We start from the raw sequence: 6,000 nt of genomic DNA, 5'->3' as shown, positions 1-6,000 counted from the left end.
AGTGAGTCCAAACTAAATATTTGAGTTTAACAAGAGAAAAGTGTTTAATGATGGCGACTAATCAATGAGGCCCAAAAGCAAACAGATCAGAGCTGTTAAACATGATGTAGCAGCATCCAGGACGCCTCCAACAACATCCATTCTTTCCACTTTCACTGCTGTGGTTCTGGAGAACATCCAACACACACCGCTTCACATATGAACATAGAAATGTGGGAAAAAGAGCTGAGCTCACGTTAAACACATGTTGGAATAAAAACCTTTCAGACTGACTAGGTTTCCAGAGTTACAGCAGTTAGATACAGCTCACCTCTCTGAGGACGGAGGTCCAGAAGGTCTAAAGTCCGTAGGAAGGAACTTCGAACCATCGCTCTTTAAGGACACACAGCTGGGTTCTGTTTCTGGTTCGGCTCTATGATGAAACCTAACAGAAATACTAGGATTAAAGCATATCCTTGTAGGTTCTGCATAAATACCAGCCAACTTTTACATTATGGAGGCAGGAGGCAGGAACTGGGTTGATAAATGGGACCCAGATGTGATTGTCTACAAGTTAAATGTTTTAATGTTAAACAATTGTTGGCCATCAAGATCCAGGAAATGTTCTGGAAGTTGGCGAGTTTTTCCAGATGTGTCCTGCTAGAACCCAGAGCTCTAAGCAACAGGCTGGTGTCACTCAGCTGGTTCTGCAACACTGACTTGCTGTTTGTCAGAACCCACTGGTACGATGCTGAGCTGCTCTGTTCAGTCTGGATGAAGCAGCAAAGAGGAACAGCAGCAGCTTCAGGACCACTTGGTCTCTTCTGGCCTGATATAGTGAGAACGCTGTGTGAAAAGGGCTCTGGACACTTAGAGATGCTGATCTCACCTCTGAGCGTGGCTCTGGCTCTTTAAGAAAAGTGAAGGGAAGCATTTAGACCAGAGCATTTCTGAACACATTTTGATAAGTTGGTGCAGTTCTGCAAACTTGTATGAAGCTCATCTGAAATATAATTACCCCATTGAAATATTTAAGAGCTCATGTGAAAAAACAGGACATAAGATGACAAAACAGTTCAAGAACAAGGAAAGTCTAGTTGGTTCCATGATGAATTTGATTTAATCACTATGAATATCAGAGAGGGACTAAACAGTCCAGTTAGCTCATTAACATGGAACAGAACCAATCAGAGTGAGCTCCAGTCCAAACTAATTCTTTGACTTTAACCAGAGAAAAGTGTTTAATGATGGCAACTAATCAATGAGGCCCAAAAGCAAACAGATCAGAGCTGTTAAACATGATGTAGCAGCATCCAGGACGCCTCCAACAACATCCGATCTTTCCACTTTCACTGCTGTGGTTCTGGAGAACATCCAACACACACCGCTTCTCATATGAACATAGAAATGTGGGAAAAAGAGCTGAGCTGACGTTAAACACATGTTGGAATAAAAACCTTTCAGACTGACTAGGTTTCCAGAGTTACAGCAGTTGGATAACGCTCACCTCTCTGAGGATGCAGGTCCAGAAGGTCTAAAGTCCGTAGGAAGGAACTTCGAACCATCGCTCTTTAAGGACACACAGCTGGGTTCTGTTTCTGGTTCAGCTCTATGATGAAACCTAACAGAAATACTAGGATTAAAGCATATCCTTGTAGGTTCTGCATAAATACCAGCCAACTTTTACATTATGGAGGCAGGAGGCAGGAACTGGGTTGATAAATGGGACCCAGATGTGATTGTCTACAAGTTAAATGTTTTAATGTTAAACAATTGTTGGCCATCAAGATCCAGGAAATGTTCTGGAAGTTGGCGAGTTTTTCCAGATGTGTCCTGCTGGAACCCAGAGCTCTAAGCAACAGGCTGGTGTCACTCAGCTGGTTGTGCAACACTGACTTGCTGTTTGTCAGAACCCACTGGTACCATGCTGAGCTGCTCTGTTCAGTCTGGATGAAGCAGCAAAGAGGAACAGCAGCAGCTTCAGGACCACTTGGTCTCTTCTGGCCTGATATAGTGAGAACGCTGTGTGAAAAGGGCTCTGGACACTTAGAGATGCTGATCTCACCTCTGAGCGTGGCTCTGGCTCTCAGCTTCCCCACACAGAGTGGTTGTAGAGGGAGGGACTCCCTCCTCTCTGTCCTCACACTGATCCATGCTGCTGAATTCACATCCACATCAGCTCACATACACTTTCTACCTTCACCTGCAGAGGAAACACAAATCATTCATCTGCACATCAACTCTGATCATCCTTTACATCATTAGTGCTGGAAAAAGATCAGCTGCTCCTCCTCTGATTGGCTCTTCATCTCTGCTTCATATCAGTGTCAGTGAATGCAGTCAGACAGCAGTGAGAGGCAGAGGAAGCTGCCATCAGCTGCTGTACTTCTACTGCAACATTTAGTAGCATTTCATCCAATGACATTTCATCCACTGACATAGTGATTCGCTCTGACAAGAAGCTTTAGTTCTTCACATTGGCTGCATCTGAAAAGGTCTATTTGTTGGTAAAGACTTTCCAGCCAAAGTGGAAGTGCTTCAGCGTTCGACATGATAAGTGTAGTATGAATAATACAGTCAGTTAGAAGAAGGTAGAAGGTATGATAGTTCCTTAACATAGGGAGCTTGCAAGGTTCGTTGCTGGATAAAGACCCTACACAAAGATTTCTGGATTTCCCCTCTTAAACCTCTCCTTGGCTCTGACTACTCATGCATGACCCTGGACTGTTCCCTGATTAAACCTTCAGCTTCTAGCTGCAAATGGCTTGCTTCCTCGGCTGACAAAAAAACAAACACCAACCACCTGGATCCATGGCTTGCATTCTTTGCCACCTTCTGGACTGAAGAAAGGTTAGTGGCTCACATTTACTGCACACTGCTCCCCAGTGTTTGTCCTGCAGCTTGTCCCTCTTCTTTGTAGTGGTTCCTGTGGCTGTGGTTGAGTCTGACGATTACCTGTCCAGCTACACCGTTTGCTTAAATAAATCTTTTAAACCCTTCTTTGTATCTCAGCTGAATTATAGGATCTAAAACTTGATTCTTTACACAAGCTTAATTGCTAAAATTAAAAGCTTAATTGCTTCCGTTTATACATTAACAAAATCCTTAAAGCTACCACTCAAGGTCTCTGATCTTACGTTTCTGATACTAAAGCTAAAATAGAAAGCAGCAGAGATAGAAGAAAAGCACAGCAAAGATTGTGTATGCACGGGAGTTATTGTAATCGTATCTGTGTGTGAGTGTGTTTGCAGGTCTGTGAACTGTGGCACATAGCCCTTGAGGCGGTAGTCATTGATAGTGATGAAACATTATCAGGCTGTTCAGTAGCACTCTGTTCTAGGTCACAGATGTCACAGAGTGTCTCTTTTACATAACATCCAGGAGAAATTAAGATATTCAGCCTTTCAAGTCAAACACGGGGTAGCCAGATTCTGACAATTGTTTTAGGCAGGCTGACCTTTGTTTTTCTGTCTTACTGGTTCTTCTCAAAGGGCAATTCCAAAAAGCCAAATTTGTGATCATTTTGCCAAAGCTGAGCTTCCATCTTCTCCAAGATCTATTCCCTCCTGCCAGCAAGTTCAGGAACCACAGTTGGCCTACAGTTCTGCTTACACAACATTTCAGTTTGAGCGTTGGTAGCAGTAGCACGACATATTGCTCACATAGTTCAGGCAGCCTTGAAAGGGGCCGAAACAGCTGCCAACGCTTTCGAAATTTCTCGATACTCCAGGTAACCAACAGCTCCAAAAAGGAGAAATCCTTTTATCATAAATTATTTTATCATACCAATTTTGAGCACATTTTTAACATCCTTGACAAGCAAACACAAATATGAGTGCAATGATAGGCACCCTGTCCTCATATGATGAAAAGGAACAGAATACTCTGAGGTTCGTAGTTTTTGAAGCTAATGACATAGCTGATGAAGACAAACAAAGAGCTATCTTTATTAGTATGGTGGGTGAAACCAAATACAAGCTAATGAGAAACTTTGTAAACCGGGATAATCCCAGCTCCAAAACATACAAGCAGTCGGTAACAATGATGAAGGAGCATTTCAATCCGAAGCCAAGTGAGATTGTGTAAAGATATCAGTTAGACTCTCATTCCCATCAGCCTACTGAGTCCATTAGCACATATGTAGCAGAATTGAGACGGCTCGTTCAGGACTGCAACCTTGGTTCTACATTGGAACAGATTATGAGGGATCGGCAGGTGTGCGGGATTAATGAGGATATAATACAAAGGTGTCTGCTGTGAGAGAGTGATCTGCCCTTCAAGAAGGCCTTTCAGATTGCCATAGCCATGGCAACTGCTAAGAGGAACGCTCGGGACAAAAGGTAGCCAGTGGCATGCAACAGCTTAGTGTCGGAGGAAAAAGGAAAAAGGAGAGAGTAGAAAAAGAAAAACAAAAGAAAAAGTGTTACCAGTGTAACTGGGAACATCACAGCGCCACCGAATGCAACTTTAAAGATGCAAAATGCCATGTTTGTGGGAAAGTATCACCAGGCCATGCAGCGCCAGAAAGAAAAATAAAGTTGACATGTGCCCTAAAGAAAAATAACATAGCACACCGGGCCCGGCGCCATACATGGACACACAGATGACACAAGGTATGTGAAAGACAAATGATGAAAATAGTTTTGATGAGGAGGAAGAAGCATTCACTCTAACTTGTTTGGCAACAGACAATCAATACAGAGAGTTAAACCATTTGAAGTAAGAATGAAACAAAATAAAAAGGAACACAAGTTTGAAATTGAGACAGAACATAGTGTTAGCGTTATAAATTAAAACTAGTTATGTGAGACATGGCTTGAAGAGGGCCGTCCACAGGTAAAAGAAACCAAGCTCTCTCGTAAGTTATACAGTGGGGAGAAAATCACAGTAGTGGGTGTAGCACAGGTACAGGTGAATTATGCAAAACAGAGGAAAATATTGCCCCTAGTCAGGTTGCTATCAAGAAAGTCTTCCATATATTCCAAATCACTAGCAAATGATGACAATAAATCCACAGAACTCCTATCGCTGTCGCTATTAAATCCATTACTGTTTTGCATACTGCACCAGTTGTTGCCATCTTGGATAATAGTGTGTTGTGACATATACCAGATACAGTATTGGGACTTTTTTTGTCAGCATTGGGACTTTTTTTATATAAAACTTTATTGAACATATTGTGTAAATAAAGAAACAGACAGTTACAGAGAAGAACATTAGACAGGTGCTCTAATCAGCATTGGGACTTGCTCAACAGCCGATACGGCACCATGACATCACAAACTGGGAGGTGGCAGTACTGTTCTTTGACCAACATGGATGCCTCCAATAAAGCACATTCAAATGAAAATTGCTCTTAATTAAAAGAACAGTATGTGATAATTTTATATTTAAAGTACTTTCAGAAGTTTGAATTCTGAATATGACCGGACTTCTCCTTTAAAGCTCAAGTGGGATGAGACCAAGCATGTAGAAATAGAGAGACATGGACTGCAGGAAGTTCTCTTCAGGCATGAGGAAGTTTTTAAAGAAGAGTTATGAAAGTTAGAGGAATGCAAACAACAATCAGAGTACATTTTTCAGGCCTCACTCTGTTCCATTTACCATAAGGGGCATGGTTGATGAGGAGTTAGAAAGACTTCTGAAGGAGGACAATATACCCCAGTGAAGTGTGGAGAGTGGGAAGCACCCACTGTGATCGTCATCAAACCTGATGGCATCATCACAATATGTGATGCACTATCGGGGGAAAACAGTTCACAAAACTTGATCTACATTGCAGCAGATTGTCATGGATGAGGAGTCATAATAAACAGTACAACACACAACGTGGCCTTTTCACCTACAACAGGCTTGCCTTCAGTATGTCATCAGTTCAAGCTATCTTACAGAAAACGATGGAAAGCTTGCTACAGTGTCTGTACAGGGTAGCAGTCTGCTTAGATGATATACTGCTCAGATGGATAGACACTAAAGAGCACCTAGAAATGCTAAATGAGGTTATCAAAAGACCCAAGGAAG

At 42.2% G+C, this 6,000-nt stretch overlaps 1 long non-coding RNA gene across 1 annotated transcript; it reads right to left on the bottom strand.

The window, feature by feature from the left end:
• Nucleotides 1-342: 342 nt before the first annotated feature.
• LOC118557132 lies at nucleotides 343-2,075 on the bottom strand. The gene is made up of 3 exons (XR_004927630.1): nucleotides 2,045-2,075; nucleotides 1,487-1,600; nucleotides 343-424 (listed from the first exon to the last, which is right to left on the bottom strand). It is a non-coding gene; the product is annotated as an uncharacterized LOC118557132 (long non-coding RNA).
• Between the last annotated feature and the right edge of the window lie 3,925 nt (nucleotides 2,076-6,000).

This window comes from Fundulus heteroclitus, chromosome 22, assembly GCF_011125445.2.
Source record: "Fundulus heteroclitus isolate FHET01 chromosome 22, MU-UCD_Fhet_4.1, whole genome shotgun sequence".
NCBI lineage: Eukaryota > Metazoa > Chordata > Actinopteri > Cyprinodontiformes > Fundulidae > Fundulus > Fundulus heteroclitus.
The sequence above is the reverse complement of the archived record's forward strand: the minus strand, read 5'-3'. Positions and strand labels throughout refer to the sequence as shown.